General features: G+C 38.7%; 1 long non-coding RNA gene across 1 annotated transcript in view; it reads right to left on the bottom strand.

Annotated features, from left to right (window-relative positions):
* Positions 1-6,281: 6,281 nt before the first annotated feature.
* The window catches only part of LOC121160243, a 39,385-nt gene continuing 23,949 nt past the window's right edge, over positions 6,282-21,717 (bottom strand). The window contains exon 6 of the long non-coding RNA XR_005884523.1: positions 6,282-6,429. This is a non-coding gene — a long non-coding RNA (uncharacterized LOC121160243). The remainder of the gene's footprint in view (positions 6,430-21,717) is intronic.

Raw genomic sequence — 21,717 nt, 5'->3', positions numbered from 1 at the left:
GTTTCAGCAGAAAAATATCAGATACATATGGTTCATTTTTTACCTGGGAAAACCTCTTGGTACTTAAATTGAAACATAGAAACTTGAGATCAAAAGACTCTTTCTACAGAGATATAGTCCCAAATACTCAAGAAGACTCAAAACAAAAAAACAAAAAAATAAAAACCGCACTTACTATGAGGAATTTCTTCCTTACATAAATAGAGCTAAAATTCATCTCAATGTACCTTTCAGTTCTGATCCTTACTAATATCCTTTGAAACAAACCAAGCATCTTTCCATCAAATAAATACTGACAGAAATGATGTTGTCTTTCCCAGGCTAAGCATTCATTCATTCATCCATCAGGAAATTATTCAATGACTACTGCCTATCAAGAGCCATTTGTCAATACAGGAGCTGGTGTCGATCTCAATGGAGATAGCTCTTTAATGATAAAAGACCTTTCCATCTCTTCAAGGTAATTTTTCTTAGAACTGCTTTCAGAATGTTAGCACACTTTTAATGCTTATCTCTGATGAATATCAAGTTCTCAATGCTTCTCATAGAATAGTCAGATTAAATTAATATATGAGTGAATCATGTTGCATTATAGTGTGATCATTTATATTGTTTCCATGTAGATAGGGCATATTCCAATACATTATATTTCATTACACAATTGACACGTCCACTCAAATATACATACAGTCAATGTAGAAAATCAAATCGATCTTATTTTTAGGTTATTCTGATCCATTCCAAGCAATGCTTTGAGAGACGAATCTGTGTTCTTGTGTCATCACTAGGCCAAAATAAATAAATTGCTTGGTCTGCAAAGGGACACAATTTCTACTTATCTGATTAAAGTTATAAATTAAAAGAAAGATGCATGCAGTATATTAAAATTTAGACTAATTGGTTAGACAAGCATGAAGTAATATGTTGTTATTTTTCTGACTTACTTAGGAATCTCATGTGTCTTTTATTTTATTGATTACAATAGTTTTAAAATTTTTTCAACAGCTTTTGTTGGCTTCTAAAAATGCTTAATGGGGCAGCTGCAGTGGCTCAACAGCTAATCCTCTGCCGGCAGTATCAGCGTCCCATCTGGGCACCAGTTTTAGTCCCAGCTGCTCCACTTCTAATAGAGCTCCCTGCTTATGAACTGGAAAAACAGTAGAAGATGACTCAAATGCTTAGACCCCTGCATCTCATGAGACACCCGGAAGAAGCTCCTGGCTCCTGGCTTTGGATCAGCTCAGCTTCAACCATTGTTTCCTTGGGGGGTAAGCCAACAGATGGCAGATCTCTCTCTCCTTTGCTCTGTAATTCTGCCTTTCAAATATGAATAAATAAATCTTTTTTAATACTGAGTAAAAATCTATTATGCTAAATAATTCAAAAGTTGTGAGTTTGCAATGTATGGCTGACTTCACATTCATATCAGTATAAATGAATCATAAATATATATTTACATACATTATGTATTTATAAAAGAGACTTTTCAAAATTGGGTTCAAGTCAATGAATATAAAAAAATCACATGTTTGGTTCATGCTCTTTGTTTAAAGTTTTTCAAAGTCTTAGAAATAAAGAGCTAAGTGTAGGGAAATAAGTCTATTCACCTAAGCATTTTGAGGCTGACTTTCCAAGTAGCACTGGGCAAGAAATTTTCATAAAAATATTTTCCATAGGTATTGTGTCTCTTTCCTGTCTGCAGAATATTTATCCAAGACAAATTTAGTTTTATTACAATGTAACAAATTACCACAAACATAGCCCCTAAATTAGCTACCATATATTTTCTCAGGTTTGTGTGTGTGTGTGTGTGTGTGTGTGTGTGTCATTGAAAAATCTAGATTTGACTAGATGATCTGACAAGGCAGAAGCCAAGATGTCAGCGAGGCCTGTGGTCCCCTTGGAGGTTTAGTGTTCTTTGCCACGTTTGTGTACTGACTGGTACTCATGGTGTCTCGCTTCTGCCACAGCAATAGCAGGGCATGACTGTTAGTTCTACACATTTCCTGAAAAAGCTCATCCAACCAATCAGCCTCACATAGGTCATCTCCCTTCCAGATGATTCACAGCCAAGGTATTAGTCAGCAAAATGTTCCTTTTCTCTTGCTTAAAAAGTTATGTATTTAACTTGAAAGTCAGAATTGAGAGAGAGAGAGCCAGAGACAGAGAGAGCTATGCACTGACAGGGGCTGGCCTGAATCTGGGGACCCATAAATACCAGATCTCCTTCTTGGATATAAACATCCAAAGCTTTGGACCATCTTTCACTGCCTTCCCAGGCCGTTAGCAGGCAGTTGGAATGGAAGTGGAGCAGCCGCGGGATGCCAGTGCCATAGGTACACACTTAATGTGAAATGCCACGGTCCCAGCCTCAGCCCCAGTAATATGCAGTTAATTCAGGTATCAAGCATAGTCACAGCTCCCATCAACCCTTAAGGAGAAGAGATTATATATTGCAAAAAATTTCCAAAATATCCTAGATTTCCATCCATTTCCTGAAAAGCAGTTAAATACTGCAACAGCAGCATTTAAAAACCATTTAGTTTCTTTGCAGTACATCCTCACTCTGAAATTATTAAGAACGGCTCTTAATTTCATAACTATCGATTTCATTTTTCAATTTTAGCATAAGCTCTCTCCTTTCCCTACATCACGCTCACCCACTGTCAATCTAATCCTTGGTTTCTCTTCCTTTCTCTTGCTGTGATCCTGAGCTACTGAGCCAGTCTCCTGAGAGGGCAGAAACACGGCCGTTTTCATGATCTGGCACAATGCCTCGGTCCTCATCAGTGAATGCACTTGTGCATATTAACGACATAAATCATTCTAGTGACTACCTCATGTCAGAAATATCTTACTGTAAATGAAATCACAGCACTAACCTGCAATTCCTAAAGGGGAAAAAGACAAAGAAAACCCAGGATGGCTCTCTTGCCCTTAGAAAGATGGGGGACCTTCATCAGCCTAGATAGAATTGAACACTGCCTTTTCTTCCTTTCAGAGAATCTTTCAGAACTGAATAAAATAAAATTGTCAGGGATAGCACTGTAAGACACATTGCTGAAATCTTCGTTCTTACTTTTTCTCTGCATTAACTTCTAAACGCAATTTCCAAATCAGAGTTTTGGTCTCCTCCAACAAGATGTATGCAATCACCTCCCCTGCCCAACTCTACTCGTGATGCCAATGGCATGTCAAACACTCACCAAGGAGACATATGGACAATTGAGACCTTACTGCCTTCCTCTTTTATATCTATAGATTTTAGCACAGCAGAGTACATTGATACATTTAGTCAACCAAGGAGAAGCGAATGATTTTCCTTTTAGCTTGGCGTGAGAGACATTTCCAAGCACAAACTCTGGGATATTTATACTTTCAAATGTTTGCACTGCTGTCCTTCAGCTTTCCCATGCCCACTCAGTTTTCAGCAGGCACTTCACTCCTCCAGGGTGGATGCAGAGGCACAGTTGACATCTGTCATCCTTAAGGAATCCACTTCAATGTGACGCTACCTCCTTTCAGCACTGGCCCTGCATCAACCCACTCCTGGGCCACCAGTAGCACCTTGCCCTCTCCACCCATCACCATTCCCATTCCTCTGTACCTCAACTGCAGACCTTTAATGTTCTCCAAGCCATGGACGCTGCATGTGCTGACACATCAATTCCACTGCCACATTTCATGCTGTTACATTGCACAACCTGTGTCTGACACTTCCAGTGGGCAGGAAGTGAATAAATATCTCCGTGCGGGCGTTATAAGTTACAGACTTTGATTTTCTTCATCAAAACTCTTTCGAAGAAATTAATATTCAATGACAAATGTTTTGTGTTTCATCAGCTGATTTTTAAAATTTCCATTTATGGTTCCTCACTCTGATTTCATCCTTCCCTCCTAGCCACCATGTATCATTACAACTGAATTAATGAAGTTTTATAAACTGTTTCTTCGAAAGTAAACATTTTAGTCCTAAACAGAATTGTATTACATCAAAGACATATCATTTGAGATTACTTTGGCATTTGGCATTATCAATAAGGAAAGCATTTTCACCTTAAGTTTTACTTATTTTCCTTTTAAATATTGGTAGGTTGGATCTAGAGGATGTGTCATAGAAAACTGCAGAAGAAATATCAGGTTTTTATTTTATGTTTCAATATTTCCATTATAAGAGGAAAATCTTTCCAATTTCTAGAATACTCATGGAGTAACTTATAGAACATTAGCTTCTAGTAATAACAGAAGTTCCCATTCAGGGCACTGATGATAACTTCTCTTGTTTTGACCTTCCTATGAGAGATATTTAAATTTTGTTTGCATTCTTTATAGGGAGCACTGAAACACTTAGCTTATCTAAGGTGCAATGACCTGAGTAATAGAAGCAGAGAAAACTGCTAATTTAGAGATTTTAAATGGATAAACCTTGTAAATGGATTATGGAAATTTAACATAGCAAATCAACTTTAATCGTATTGTTAATGAACTCCCACAATTTAACTGTGAACTTTTCAAATGTTGGGCTATGTTTATATTCAATGTCAAGTACACACAAGCCAAGGGTACATTAAAATAAAATTAAAGGTGTTCTTAACTTTTGGAGACTTCTAATACTTCCTGTGAGTATATACTATATACTCTATTCTGCACACAAGTGCAGCAACTGAGATTGTCTTAGCTCTTTTACTATAATTCTTTTTGATTTCATGTTTGATGGTTTGAAACAAATACTGCATAATAACAAAATCAAGATATTTATGTTCTTTTAGAAGATTAATTTATTTACTTTGAAAGCAAATTTACACAGAGAGAAAGAGAGTCCTTTCCTCTGCTGGCTCACAGCCCAAATGGCAACAAGGCTGGGGCTGGGTCAGGGCAGAGCCAGGAGCCAAGAGCCTCTTCCAGATTTCCAGCACGAGTTGCCCAACCACTTGTGCCATTCTATGTTGATTTTCCAGCCCATTAGCATACAGCTGAATCAAAAGTTGGGAGTATTTTAAGTGTCAGCTTAACCCCACAATGTCAGTCCCTAAATTAAAGTTTTATAGATTTATTTATTTGAAAGATAGAGGTAGGCAGACAGAGAAAGAAGAGATCTTCCATCTGTTGATTCATTCCCAGAACGTCCACAATTGCTGGGAATTAAACAGGCTACAGCCATAAGGAAAGACCTTCATCCAAGTCTCCGACATGAGTAGTACAAACCCAGGTAGGCCAACCATCACTCACTGTTTCCCAGGTATGTTAACAGGGAACTGAACTAGAAGCATGCTAGCCAGGACTCAAATCATCACCCCAACATGCCAATGTGGGATGCCAATGTGGCAAGTGGCTGATACTTCATGACCAGGCCTTCCCCTAAATTCCTATGTGAACCTAACTTACTACTACAAAGTGTGTTTTTAAAGACAGAAATGTATGCATGGGTTTTCAGCATGCTACCTGCTCTTGTGTGTTACACAGTGGTCTCCAATTGACCAGTAAATCAGGCTCAGTTGCCTCAGAGCCAAATGGCCATTATTCACCATGATTACTACAGAGAACACATTGGGCATGATCCCTGCCCTGACAATTCTTCTCATCTCTTTCATCGTTACCTGTTCAAGCATTTTGTCATAGTTTGAATTCTTCAGAGTAGAGGTTGGGTGGAAGCCTCACATAAAGAATGAAAATGTGACAAATGGCCACTTATTGGTCATTAACCATCATGATTAGAGCAGCCAGCCTCTTTGAAACAGGGTCAGCATTAAGAAACAAAACCATCTTTTAGAATATCCCCTTGATAGGAATGAAGCTCTTCATTATCTCATCATTAGGGTCCATGCCAAATAAAACACATCTCTCAGCATAACCCAAGTCCTAATTGTTCATTTAGTCATTGATTTAAACTGGAAGCAGTGAGAAAAGCAAGTAACTAGGCTACTGTACTATCTCAAGATTTTCAAGAGTACAATGATATTCACTGCTAGCAAAACAGCTCAGGGCCAAGAGCTACAAAGCCAGATTATTTCTACTACCCAGCCACATTTGGAAATTACAGTTATTGACTGAGCTAAAAATTAGAACAATCGATTTTTAGCATGTGATCTTGCCTGCTATTGAAATTATGAGTTTAATGAACCAAGCTCTAACACTTGAAAAATGTTCCATCAAAAATATTACATTGCTAAAAACTGAAAGATTGTCAAAGACAAGATGCATACAGAAAATAGCAAATGAGGCTGGAGGCCTACTTGACAATGAACGTACAAATAACAGAATTAGATATAATTAGTTGCAAGTGTGACAAATATCATCTTGATAGGAAAAAATTCCTTACCAAGCACTTGAGATTTCTGAGTTCTCATCAGATCTTGTAACTACAAAAAGAGCAGAGAAGTCACAGGCTTCATGTTCTCAGCAACAGAAAGTGACTGTATCTGCCTTCACCTATGAGGTAATTGGGAGGAATTCAGAATCCACCTTAGGAATGCAGTGGGAAAGAAAACAGAAATACCAAGATCATGGAGTCCTGGTGGACAAGGTGCTGCTCTTCAGTCTTGGTATATTGCCTGACGCATCCCAGGCACCCACAGAACACCTCCCAGCGCTAGGCCAATGAGAACACTGAAGGAAGCACACAGAAGGAGATCACACAGGCCAGAGCAGTAGGAATGCAAAGAGAACAGGAAACCGCAGTAGTGTGAAATCAAGACATGTCTTGCAATGACTGATCAGGGGATGCCCTGTTAGGCAGTTTAGGGTCAGCACAGGAACCAAACATCATCAAACTATTGAAGGAAGAGAAAAGACAGCAGCCCAACATCTTTGACACAAACAGGAGCAAAGGTTTCTCGAGATTTAAAAAGGAGAGAGAAACTAAGCAGTTCCCAGCTCGGAGAAGCAGAGCCCACTTCCTGGACCTTGACCTATACAGTCACAATGGACCCCCTCCATTGCAAGGGCACTAGGCTTGCCATGATGTTCTGCCACCATCATCTCAGAATTCAGAATGACCTTGTAACAACAAATTTTGAAGATCTGAGTTGCTGTGGATCCATAGCTTATGCTGCCAGACTGTTAAGGACTCTTGATTGGATATGTCCTTCTTCTTCAGAACTAAAACCTCTAGAAAAATTTTCCTTCCAACTGTTTTATAATAAGCATCTCACTTCATGCTGACTAAAAGAAATCAATTCTCCAGAACTGGTAGACTGTTAGAAAGCAAGAGGGGATGCAGAAATTAACAAGGGAGCAGGGGATACAAGACCAAGAATCTGTAACAAGAAGAAAAATATTTTAATGGCATCTTGAAAGTTTAAGCATGAATTGCTTCTTCTATTACTTCAAATAACAGTGCACTTATTTTCACAAATATCCCAGGATACACTTAGCAGGTAAGAGCAGTTTTTGAATACTATTTTTTCTAATTGAAAATCAAAACCTTCCAGACTAAATAGTATGCCACATTTTCATTGACCAAGTACTTAAATAGCTCATATGTTAACAACTAAACTATGAAAAGGTATGTTCTTGTTATGAGCTATTTGTCAGGGGAAGGACCATTAGACATTACTTTTACTACTGTTTTTACTACTTATGGTTATTGCAAAAAATTAATTGGTCATTGGAAAATTAAGCCCCTGTGTACATATGGCAAACCAGAACCAATGGTTTAGAGGAATGCCCTGCCTCTTCTTCACACAACTATAACACAAAGTATATTTTGCTTATTGTGTCAAAAAAAAAAAGGTATTCTCTTACTAACTGCTTTTCTTCCTTGGTCAGCAATCTGGTCTCTGGTGGCAATTTTTTAGAACAATGAGACTTCAGAAAGTCAAGGTGCTCGATTTTTAAACAACCAATGACCTCCAGTGTTTATTTTCATTCAGTCTAATTCTTCTTCCACAAATTCGTCCTAAATAAAATGAATTGCAGGGCCCGGCGCGGTGGCGCAAGTGGTTAAAGTTCTCGCCTTGCACGCCTGGTGAGCCCATACGGGCGCCAGTTCTATCCCGGAGGTCCCGCTTCCCTTCCAGCTCCCTGCCTGTGGCCCGGGAAAGCAGTCAAGGACAGCCCAAGGCTTTGGGACCCTGCACCCGCATGGGAGACCCAGAAGAGGCTCCTGGCTTTGGATCGGCATAGCATTGGCCGTTGCGCTCACTTGGGGAGCGAATCATTGGACGGAAGATATTCCTCTCTGTCTCTCCTCTCTGTGTATCCGCCTTTCCAATAAAAAAAATAATAAAAATAAAATCTTAAAAAAAATGAATTGCAGATTATAAAAACACCAATTCTGTGTGCCAGGCAAAATTTTATATATCTCCTTAGAAGCCCCATGATCTTTGTGGGAATTTTCTGTGCTGCTTGGGAAGCAGGCTTGATGTGGCATCACTGAATGTCACTGTCATGCTTCTTATCTTGCACAGCTTCAACCAAGGATACAACACAAGATGCAACAATGAATGCCTGGCTCAGACCGACTCACGTGCAGTAATGTTCTCCAACCTCACTTTCATTTGGGGTTGGTGTAGAGATCAAACATTGAAAGAAAGTTTAGTCAGTGCTGCTTTCAGAAGAGCAGAAAATACAAATTTTCTAATTTTCTGTTTGTATGCAGAAATAAATTAACCATGCATCTCTAAGCCATAGGAATAAAAGCAAACACAAGGTCAATTTGTGTCTTTGTCAAACATTCTTAAACATGAAGAAATAGATTAGACTTAAGAAGATACTTGTCTGTCCACCCATCTTTTTATCTATTTATCTCTCTATGGAATTTTCCTGATATCAGTTGGAACCAGTGAGTTTCAAAGAGAAAGAGACAATATCCTTAATATGCTGACTATTCCTCAATAATGTTTTCTTAATTTAGGACTTGTATGATAATGTAAATTTTTATATTTGAGTTTCCTTTGTCTCATACCAAAACCACAATTCTAGAAAATCTCACACACCATTTTGCATGCTTCCCATGACATGTGACAGCATGCATATACATTTCTGAAGAGTAAACAACGCTGAGCAGAGGCCTCGTGCTGTATTAAAAATTCATCCCGAGCAATGTGCTCAGGAAGCATTTCATCAGCAAGTCAGCCTTGATCAAAATTTGTAAACAAACAGCATCCCCAAAATTATTGATGAAAAGCAGTTATTTAGTTGACTTTGAATGATGCCAAAGGAAGACTTAGGGGTAAAAGGTTTTCTTGCCGATTCTATTCATTAGGCTGGTTCTACTCCATCAGCAATGCTCCTTTGTAACCAATATGTATTGATCAAATGCATTGTAGGCAAGGATGATCATAGCAGAATATGGATATAAATATATATATAGATATCTCACTATCCTATTTGTAAGATTTTGATTCCCAGGTAATTAAGAGTTCATCCTGTGTAATATTTTTTTTTCATGAACATAATTAGTGTCTGGAAATAAAGTAGCCTTTTTTACTCTATAATCTGGCATGAAATGAAAAAAAAATATTCACTTATAAAAATGTTTTCAACTGGCCTTCACTGAAACAGGTAAACAAATACTTGTATCACTACCTATACATACAGAACAAAATGAAGAAGTCACAACAAAAATATGATGAGGAAGAGATGAGCTGGAACTGAAGAGGCATTCCAAACAATTTTAGAGTGTGTAGCTCACACCTGTAATGGAGCTCAGCCTTTTTTTTTTTTTTTTTTGCCAAGACAGACTTGAATTATAGATCTTTGTAGATCAATGTCAACTAGGGTTAGATCAAATATGGCTTTTGTGTGTTTATATATGTGGATCAAAGACTGAGGATTATTATCAAGATCAGTTATCCAGTAAAATAAAAATTAAAATGTCTTCTGTGAAAGCTATTAAAGAAGTTTTAAGTAGTTTAGATTTCCTATTCAGCACTCCCTTAAAATAATTTTTAAATCAATGACATTTCTTTTATATTATAAATTCTATAACTTTCACTCTCCATCTTGTTAGAAAACTATATAAAATCATACCTGAACGTTAAAAATCTTAAACTCTGCTTCGGGTATAGAAGCATTGTATTTCTGTGAATTTACTAGTCATTCAATATCATATATATATATAAATAAACTGATCTGTTTTGAAAATGTGATTCTAAAAACACCTGATTAAATAAGGTTTTTTAGAAATATTGATCAATAAGTGGCAGAGACAGGAACTTTGGAAGTTTGCCAGTTACTGAGAGAATGGCAGTACCTATAGGCCAGGAATCCATTTGCAATTCTTATCCATTGAAATTATCTCATACATTGACAATTGTACATCCAAAAGTATTTAATTGCCATATAATATTCCAATATAACTTTATCAGTGCATGTAATAGATTACATACTATTGAATGTTCACTGTAATAATTTTTGAGAACTATAAGAATGTCTAAAAATGAAAGCAAAGTTGAAAGTACACTGAATTGTACATCATACACCAGTAACAAATTGACACATGCCAAACAACAAGAATAGCTATCTTATCCAGATGATGTATCTTTCATTTAAATAACCAATGTATAAGGTGAAAACTAGATCACTTATTTGGTAGGAAAACTGAGTTAATAAAAAAAATGAAAGTGTTGAACTTATTCTAGCTAGTTTGCTCATGTGTTGCTACCAATCCATCCACGAGGCACTTATTGTACATCTTATTTTTTACCTGGGACACTAATGTAAGTGTAATGCTTTTCTGATATGGCGGGACAGTTTCACTGATGATGCATAAAGAAAACGAAGTGTTAATTTGATAACTTTTAGTACATAGAGCTTCAAAATACAAGTGAAGATGACTTTACATGGATACAATGAAAACTTCACTTGTAATTAGTAAATCTCGCCTTATTTTTGAAACATGAAAGCTTGTTAATAGGGCAATTTACAGCAGAAATGACAAATCTGGCCAGGGAACAATTTTAAGTTAGGTAAACAAGAGTTCAAGATTTAGACCAGAAATGTACTCCAAAAATAAAATGAGCCTAAGACATATTTTGCTTGGTGATACAAAGCAGAATTCAGGAAGATATTGTTTAAGAGTTAAAACAGAAGTTGGCAAGCAGAGATTGCTCATGCCGCTGGTGTTGTTCAGCAATGGTATGGACACAACACTCCACCAATACTGGGCTTATCTGCTGAGACCCCCACCCCCCAGACTGGACGAGCTGTCCTCAAAGAACATATCCCCTCTCAAGCAACACTAGCTACTTGGTTTTCCTTACAGAACATCATCTTCTCATCCTCCTTAGTAAGTAAGCTTCCTCATGAAAAATGGGAGCCTCGATGCATTCAAAATTCCAATAGTTTTTGCCAAAAGCCTAATCTGATTAGCTGGCCATAGTTAATGAAGCTGACCCTAAATTTTCAGCTGCTCAATTTCACTGCAAAGACCCGCAGGCCATTATTGGAACATGGAACTGTCCTTGCACTCCATCTTGCCCCTTTGCTTCTTCAAGCAGCTAGAATGATTTCTTTCTGTGCCTATATGTGTAGATATGCATACATATATATATGCATATTGTGAAGCATTATTGACTCGATATGAAATTTGACAACCCCACATTTTCTCCATTTCTTTCCCAGATGGGTCGAGCTGGCACATCGCCGTTCTGCTTGCCTTTACCCAGGGCATTTTCAATTTCTCTCCTGCATAGGTAAGTGATATGGTGTTCCAGGTGACTGGGTAGTTTGCCATCCTTAAACACATAATTTCCTACTTGGCTTCCTTGTGCTAAGTAGACTTGAACACATTCAATACATTGAAGAACAGAGAAGAGTATTTCCTCCATTTGCATTTTAAATATTTCATTACTCCGTATACCTTCCATAAATCTGGATAATCCCCTCTGTCCATCTAATACAAGGTTACACTCCCCGTAAACTTACAGAACGAAACAGCAGTTCATCCAAGAGGTCAAATATGAAGCACTCTGGCTGAATGAGACATAACCTCTAAGTAAAACAAGCCTTTGAATTTCATCCCATGTTGATTCTCAAATCCCACGCTTTTGCCTGAAAAGCTGAAAGAGGTTGCATCGACTCATCATTTTATTCTATTCATGAATCCTGTCCATAGCATTCCATAACCAATTTAAAAGATTGTAATACATATGGAAAAACACAGAAATACTTATTGAAGCAAAAATTGGATAGAGATTGACTTGGGTTAGAGTATGACAGCTAGGCAAGAGCAAGCTGACGCAGGAGAGCTTGGAACAGTGGGCTCGTCCTTCAGTGGCCACAGGTTTTCTGAAATTGATGAGTCCTCTTAGAGGAGACCTGGAGAAGCAGAGCTGCCAAGGCGGAGCTGCTCAGAGCTGACGGCTGCCTGCTTCATTTTCTGAGCATTTCAGTGAGTTTTCTATTTTAAAACCACTTATTTCCAAACCTCATTTGCAAGCATGCTGAGACTTTAGTATAACTTCAACAAAAGGCATATTTCCTCACAAAAAAAAAATTTCTTAACACAATACAAATGTTTATTGTTAAGTTTTTGTGACTTTACAGCCATACCTCAAAAGATCTGAGTTGCTAAGATCCCAATGATGCTCAAAGCATGTCTGGATTTAATCCCTGGTTCTGCCTCCTGATTGACTATAGGACATAACAGGTGCATGGATGCCTGCCTCCCACGCTCAGGGAAGCTCACCTGAATGGAGTTCCTGGCTATCAGCTTTGACCTGGCAGATCCCTATAAACTGCAGAAACTTGGGAGCTTTCTAGCTCTACCTTTCAATTGAAGCATATTAATTTTTAAAAACAATTCTAGGGCGGGCGTTTGGGACGAGCTGGCTGAGTCACAGCTTGAGACACCTGCATCTCATTTGGGAGCGCCTGCTTCAAGTTCTGGCCACGTTAGGACTCCCATCCAGCTCTGCCTAGAAATCATCTGGTGAAGTCCCAAATGCTTGGTTCCTGCCACGCACACGGGAGACCCAAAGGGAGTTCCTGTTTCCTGATCTTGGCTTTTCCCTGGGTTTTGCCGGCACTTCGGGAATGAACCCGAGAATGGGGTCTTTCATCACTCTCTCTCTCTGCTTTTCAAATAAATACATCTTTAAAAAATAATAATTATTTCTGATTAAAAAGGAATCATGAACACCATACTTATCTAAGAAATTAGGAGAGCAGCGGCCTGCCAGGTACTCAGAGCCAGAGGGTGACAACTAGCTCGGAGGTGGGCTCCCACGTGCCAGGACGCAGGCCAGGTGGACTGGACCCTCAGCTGGCCACAGTCTTGGAGCCAGGTGAGTGTTTGTGCCAGCAGTGGGGCTTGGGTCTCAGGACCTGAATCTAAAATTCAGCTGTCCTTTGTGATACTTATTCTCTCAGTGCTAGATGCATGTATGACCTCCTCCTTTTTGACCTTACTTTACCTCAGATTTGGGTTTATATTTCTGCTCAAAATCCAACGTTTAAAAAAAAGTGATTTTATTTTTTTTTTCTCTCTTATTCAACAAGTCTCTAAGGGACTTAATTTCTCCCATGCTAGAGCTGGTGCTCCTCCCTCTCAACCATTTTGACTTAGTCCATGTCAGTGTTGTGTTCTCAAATCACCCTGAAATTTCCCCTGAATCATTACTCCATGGCCTGTGCTCAAGACCTGTGACTTGACACTGTTCCCCAAGGCTGTGTGTGCCCCCCCAAATCGTGACTACCCTCAATGCTTTCTTTGAAAAAGCTGCCACACCTGGCCATGCTTCACATCCTTCAGTGTCTCTCTTGTACCTCGACTTTAAATACCTTCCTTAGCCTCCATGCAAACTTCCCCAGCTTGACAGCTAGTTTATCTCTCCAGTTTCACCTCTCCCAGGTCACACTCCAGCCACAAACACCTTGGAGCTCTCCCTTGCCCCACTCCACTGCCATATACTCTACTGCGTACAGCATCTCTCTGCCTCTCACAGCGCGGGCTTCAGCTTGCCTCCCACACTGGCAACTGCTCTATCTGCTACAGAAACACCTCAGTAACCATCCTAGGCTGCGATGATCCTCTGTTAGTGTACTCTCACTAAAATCCAACCCAATCCTATTGTGATGACTATGCATGGAATTTCAATGGACTATCCACAGTTCCCACGTTTCATTAAGGTTAGGAACTGAGTGAGTGACTTCGTCCCTTGCTTTGAGCTTCAGTTCTCAGTAACTTTTGCTGAAGTTCCCAGTCTAAGCTCTATGATTCAGTAGATATCCACAGGCAGATTCTTTGTTATGAACCTCCACAAGATATCTAAAATAGAATGTTAAACCCCAGCATCCAGAAATGCCCCCAAATTTTCCAAATTAGCTAGGTCCATCTCAGGTTATCTGTCTACTTAATCTTCTCCGTTTCCAGATGATAAAGTAAGAAACGCAAACTCACAGCTGGTACATCCTTAATTCTGGAACTCTGCTACTACTCCGTGAGAATCATGAGATTCAGGGTGCCCCTTGTTCAGCACAGGAACAATATGATCAAAAAAGTGTTTATAACGTAGTTTTTTTTTTTTTTTTGCTCTGGTAAATACAGCCTTTTTTCAACATGCACCAAGCTCTCTCACCATCTTTCTGCCCTTTTTGCCCTGGTATTGCCTCCTACGACAGGTGTGACAGCAGCTTATTAGTCTACTTTCTCGTTCTGCCCTATTCTTGGAAGTGCCAATCCGCTTGCCTCTTCTCAGTGATGTGTAATCTATGGACCTGTCGCACCTCACAGGAGTCTGCCTTGTCGAAAGAGCCTGGGCCTCCATCCATGGTGTTCCTGCAGTAGCTATGTCAGTCATACAAAGAAGCAGAGAAAGCATCTACCTTCTGGGACCTTTCCACAGCCAGAGCCTACCGATCAGCCAGCCACAAGTCTACAGTCATAGGACTGTAGGAATCTCCACTGGGACCCAGTGATAGAGGAGGCCAGATGGAAACAAGGAGGCAAGCGAGTATAAAAGCTTCTGTGAACTTCCAATCTAATTTACCTGGGGGAAAACAAATGCAGCTCAAACCTAATTGTGCTATTTGACAATAACGCTTGGTTTGAGAAGCATAGAAGCCTTAAGTGTCTTTTTTTTTTAAATAACCTTCACTTTATCATTTCATAGATAATTTGTTCCAGTAATTTTAGACACATTAATTACTGACAGTACTCTTTCTAAAGTGCATATGAAACTATAGCTTGCACTGTTTGATTTCTGAGGGGGGGGGCTCATGCATCTGTATAAGATGAAGTCATTCTCTTTGCTGAGCATAGCATACAGTGCACTTCCGCAGACCATCTTTGCACGCCATGATTTCTTACGTCTTCACAAGTACCCTTTCTTCCCTGCAGTAAGGTCCACCAGAATGTCTGAAGATGCCCCTGGCTTCACTCTAGTCCTTTCACCTCTCTCTCTCTCTTTGTGGTTCTTGAGCTCTCATAACAGACAAAGCGTCTAGAATGCCATGCTGTCTACTAGTATACCACTATTCCTCTCTAACGGGCTGCCCAAGCGCATGCATCTGCCACGGGAGAAGCAATGATTTGAGAGCAGAAAAGGCCTCCTAGGGCTCGGGGAAACATAGCCTTGATAATGTTTTATCAAATTTCATAGAATTAATGAAAACTCAATGGTGACAACATATTGGCAAAGCTAACTCGTGGTTTAAATACCCTACTAGCTAAATTTGTGTTGAAGTCAGGAAAGAAAATAGTATAAATATGTTACTGGGGAAAAATATTTCAAGTATTTATTTTTCAAAATAGAAAAAAGAAAATCTAACTTTTGCTCAGACAAGACAACCTTCAGTTTAAATAAAAACTCACCTCAGGAACCTTTCAGATAGGAAGTATTTATAGTGCATTAAGGAATTAAAACGACAGGAATACTACAGGAAGAGAGGAATTTTTAACAGGAAAATCCACCCCCCAACTGAAAAGAAGCTAAATGGAAGAATAGGCAAAAGGCAATATGATGAGCCTCTGAAGAGTTAATCAAGGACCCACAACTCCGTGTTTGTGCTTGATCTGCACACATTTCAGAATGGAGAGAGGGGAACTCATGGTCTAAAACAAAGATGGATTGGTCTCCACATTCCCAGAATGATTTTCACACATAAACTCCCAGAAGCAAGATGTATAGTTTGCTACCTTCCCCCTGTGCATATCAATTATATTGCACTTATCTGTGTGTGTCTGTTTTCCAGATAAGACTATAAAGTTCTTAAGACTGGATTACACCAAATGCATGCTTGTATCAGAACTGGACACCTAGCACATATCTAACCTTCTTTTTTTTTTTTTTTAATGGGAATCTATATTGGAGCCCCTTACTTAGTAGATCTCCAGCAGGTTAAACATGAAAGTTCTCCTGAGGAAATTACGTTCTATTACAAATGCATATTTCACATCTCAAAATTCAGAAATCATTAAGTATGCCTGAACTGGCCAAAATCGGATTTGTGCTTGAAGTGACTCTACACATGCTTGCTTTACATTTGAGCTAGGAAGCTGAGCGAGAGAGACAGAGTAGGATGCTTCAAGCACATATTTTAGCGAATAAAAGATGGAATGAAGGTATTTATCTTCCATCACTTCAAACTCATTGCAGAGTGCTGACCACCGTCTTGCATGTAATCACGCCCGTGCGTCCTGACGGCTCTGAAGATCGGCATTCTTCCTTTTTCAAAAAGCCAAGTCCAACACTTTTTATTTAAGATAGAGCGAACCACAAAGTTAAATTTGTGCACAACTGTGTATTTTATAAAAACTTCCTACCTTGTAACTAAATACAAAAGTTGTCTATTAAACACATTAGCAAAACACAGAGAATAAGCATTCCACGGCGGCTGCCTCGGGTATCCGAGGATCTCTAACCCATTTCAGATTCCTACCCTGAAAACTGTGGGTGGTAGCAGTGTGGATGCATTTTTTGCTTAAATCTTTCATAGATGCAACATCTGTCAGACAGCCACCATGCCTGACCCAGTTGTGTGGAGTAAGCCCTACAGATTATTTGTCAAACAAATTCAGTAACCCAATATTTGTTTCTTTATTTTAAAATTTAATTGGTATGCAAATAGGGCAACATGACAGCATTTGTGCTGGATACAGTTGTCACTTCAAATCCTGGAAACGCTCATTATCATGCTTACAGATGTTTTTTTCCCACCTAACATCTGCCAATGCTACCTAAGCCCCAGGAAGTCTAGCAACCTGTGCAAACTTCCTTTCACTGTGGAGCTCTGTCTCTGTTATCTGCTCCATGCACACTAATTCTGCGCATCTGAGGCCTCTGTTTGCCAGAACGGTGCCCGCTTCCTAACACTTCTGCCTCCAGAGCTTTAGATTTGAAATTGAACAGACACAGAGCCAATTTATCATAGGATGACATGTGTCATGTTAGTGGTATTACCAGAGGAACCCCGGTATGCTCTGAATTTATCCTTTTGTTGTCAGCATGGACCAAGACAACACTGGATAAAGAAGTGCTTATAGTTTTAATAATACGATATGTGCTTTAAAAATAGAATATTAAATATCATTGAATTAAAAATGTGGTGCTAGTTCATTCTGCTTGAGACGAGAATTTCTTTGTCAAATAATTGTATGTCATAGAGGAATAATCCTGTTGAAATGAAAACAACAAACAAAATCATTGGAATATGTTCCCTCAAAGAAAAGGATAATGCTTGGTTCAAATCAGTCATTTATTATTTCTATCTATCCCATTTTCCCATAAATTCTGCTCATACTTATGATGGCTCCATCATAAAGATGGTATAAATTCACATCATATGTTTTTGTCATCATACTGAAATATCAAAATGCATCCTCATTCCATCTTTTATTCACTAATGTATGTATTTTAACATACAAATAGTGTATGTTTTACTATTTTTTTCTAGAACAAATATGTACAAAGTCATTTAAGCAAAATTTAATACAAAGCCCCAAATTTGAAGGACTGTGAGACTGGCCGTTCACGGAGTCAAATCTGCTTCATATCCCTGCAGAGTTCTACCTTTCTGCTGGGGACAAATGTTTGTTCATGCCAAATTGGGCACCTCTCCTTCCAGTGTGTAATTAAATTTGACTTCTGGCATTTCTGCAATTATTGATTTAGCATTTATAAATATGCTCCTCCGAGGGCCTGGCACAATGGCTCAGTGGCTAAATCCTCACCTTGCTGAGTGCCAAGATCCCATATGGGCACTGGTTCATGTCCTGGCTGCTTCACTTTCCACCCAGCTCTCTGCTTGTGGCCTGGGAAAGCAATAGAAGATGACCCAAAGCAATGGAACCCTGCACCCGCATGGGAGACCTAGAAGAGGCTCCTGACACCTGGCTTTAGATCAACTCAGCTCCAGCCATTGCAGTCACTTGGAAACTGAACCAGTAGATGGAAGAACTTTCTCCCTCTGTCTAGTGTATTTTTTTTATTTTATTAGGTGAGTAGTATGAATACACAAAACTCAACTGTTTATATACATGTGTAACAGCAAACTTAGTGAAAAGTTCAGCCTGTCTCAATTATAATGACAATTTTGCTGAGGGAATATGTAACATTAGTATATAATGCTATGCAAGGAGTATTTTGTAAATATTAATATTTCTGATTACCAAAGGTGTAGGTTGAGTCAAATATTTGCTATATAAAATTAAATTACAAAGTTAAATTTAATGAACAGACAATTTATAAACATTTAGGTCAGCCAGAGAACCAAAAACAAAGGGTGAAAGATGCAAATAACCACAAAACAGGGAGTCAGTATCTACCAGGATGAAACATCATGGAGAAAGAGATATGTTACAGACACAAGAGGTTTGCACAACAGTGGAGACCCAGTCAGTGCCAATCTTTAGCCAGCAGGTAAGAGATGGGCTTGGTATTTATTCCATCTCTCCCCTGGTTGTCCACTTTCCACAGAGCCTTCCACTGGACAATCCCTATTAGATGGCAGAGGTTATGGAAATCTAGCTAAGACAACAGCACAGAGAAATGTAAAGACAAGTGGGTAGCAATCCTTCAGGAACAAATGGAAAATGTGCAGCTTCTTAATTTCTCTGCAGAGTAACTTATACCACTGCCAGATGGTATTAACCTCATGTTTCGACTCTCTTGCAATAAAAATCCACAAGAACTCCACAATTGAAATCAAGGAGTTACAATAGGTACCAGAAGCTGGAGATGGAGACTGCCATCATTGACAACATGTTACATCATCAGTGGGGATATCCAGAGCCCCAGGCCCCACTGCTGAGCTCCTGCTGGCTCAGAGACCCTTGGGTGTCTACTTATCTCTAACCAAGGAAAGTTGAATTCATAAGGCAGATGAAAGCATCAGCAGAAGGTCCAAACATTTGAACCTCATCTACACATTGAAAACTTGGAAGAAGCTCCTGGTTGGCCATTGTAGCAACAGTAAATGAAAAATCTCTCTCTTTCTCTCTCTTTCTCCCTCTTTCTCTCATGCTTTCCCTCTCACTCACTCAGACTTTCAAATAAATAAGTAAATCCTTCTTTTAAAAAGACATAGACAATACATTATTTAAGTAATTCCTATGAAAGTTGTAGAGCAATTTCTGAGCACCATCTAATTCCTTAAACTAGAGTCGGGTTCTTTCTAGATTCAACAGGTCATTTCACTTTCATTTTGCCTTTTAAAAAATTTTAATGAAATTTCTACAGAAGGCAGTTAATTAGGCATTTCCATATATACAACCACCTCAGCTGCCACAAAAAAAAATGGGTTATGGCTATATTTTTTATCTTTTGGGGGATATTATCATCTAAGCCCAAGAGAGATGATTTAACTTGTATGAATCTTACAGAGCCATAATTATAACTTGCATTTCATAATGTGGCTTACACTTCAAGACATGACTGATTCATATGGTTGAGATGGTCCCACAACTCTTTCTTGCCTGGATATGCAATTTCATAAATGTGTATATTTTATACACTGATAAAAAAAAACACTTTCAACTGTCTTCAACTAACAGTCCTTTGGCAAATGTTCATGAGCCATTACGATGGGCAGTAGGAACCCAGAAATGGCTAATCATCGAATTTGCAGTTAGGCACCAGTGAGCTAACGGAGGGCGCAAGCTACTCAGGCCTCAACTCTAGTTCCTCCTCCTTGGTGACTCCCACCTGCAGCCCAAAGGGAAGCTCTCCGTAAACCTTCTGAGCAAGCACATGTTTGATTCTAACATGAAGTACACCAGGTCCTTTTCACATGGTCAGCATCTCAACTACCGAATTAACTCTGTATATTTCTCACTGGAGGAAACCACTGTACAAGTTAATTCAACAAATTTTTACTGTGTGCCCTTAAGCATTTACACAGCAGGCTGAGTGTCGGAATATCGAGTGGATAACAAAACACAATTTTTCCTCCAGGAATCCCTCCAAAAACTCAAGTATATCTTGGAATAAGTAGAAATGTAATATGCAAGGCAATGACCCTTGTAATATTGAATAAACATCTCTTCTTGTCACAAAGACTCCACAAAAAATAACAAAGGCCTTAAAATGAAACTGAACTTCTCATGGTCTACTGTCTCCAACAAGCAGGGACCAAACATGAGTGGCAAACATGAAGCTACTTCAAATACCTGTGGAAGGTAGAATTTAAAAACATACTTGCCTTTTTGCAAATAAAATTAAAATTCATGCATATATGGGGTCTTCATAAGTTCATGGAAATGCATACTATGAAAAAATACTTTTGGATTTCAAAATAAGCATATCTTTTAATTAGCTTTTTGAGATACCTCATATCACAATGAAATCAACATAGCAGAATCTGTAATTTTCTAACTTGGCATCTTTTCATTATTAAAGTGGTCTCAACACGGTTGTGAAGAGATTAGAGTTCAGCTCTTTACTGAAACCAAAACAAAATCCTGTTTCATATTGTGTATGTAATACTATTTCTAATGAAAGCAATATAGAAGTGCCAGCAAGTAGTCCTAAATTTTCTTTGATAGGTGCTTCTTTAAAATCATTGATGTTTATGACAGGCAATAGGGTTTAGGAGGGCAAAATTTCTGGGTGAACAACAAATCTGTATCAAGCTACACAAACCAAATTCTCACAGAGGCATAAAGTGCAGTAGAAATTTTCATAATCCTTCATGTGAAAAATGATAGAAGATATAATATTTTTTGAGCAATGTAAGATGCGATTTGCTCCAGAATTCATGTTTGTATCACAGAACATAAATACGGCTAGATTAAGCTGAAGCTTAACATTCCTAACTTGGTTCGCTCAATGCAAATGAACATTTACCATGCTCCCAGTTCTAAGCAATGATTTTCATCCATTAAGCAGGAAAAAACGTTTCTTTCTGCAAGAATGCACTGAGCCAGAAACAACAGAAATGTGTATTTGTATTATTATGTACATAAACTTATTGACTTTGAAGGGATTAACTTGTAGATCAATAAGGGAGAAATTCATTACAGCAATCAACTTCAAGGAACTAGAACTAACCAAGATACATCATTCTGTGTGGAAATGAAATTTACTTCAGTACTGCTACAGTTTAAAACAAACCATAAAATGGAATCATCACATTGTACCAGGAAATTTTGCATAAGCCATCTGATAGATTTCAATGCATTTATACATCCCCTTGCCTCCCAGCTCCTATGAAAGATGGCGAGATCAATGGATGATGATGAGCAATATTTAAATGAATTTCTAAATGACTATAATAAAAAATTTAGTTGACTCAACCCCTGCTGTTCTGGGCTGTAACGTTATGAGCTCTATTTAC

Source organism: Ochotona curzoniae, unplaced genomic scaffold (genome assembly GCF_017591425.1).
Source record: "Ochotona curzoniae isolate NIBS_2020 unplaced genomic scaffold, NIBS_Ocur_1.0 contig_4501, whole genome shotgun sequence".
NCBI classification, from domain to species: domain Eukaryota; kingdom Metazoa; phylum Chordata; class Mammalia; order Lagomorpha; family Ochotonidae; genus Ochotona; species Ochotona curzoniae.
This window is presented reverse-complemented; position numbering and strand designations above follow the sequence as displayed.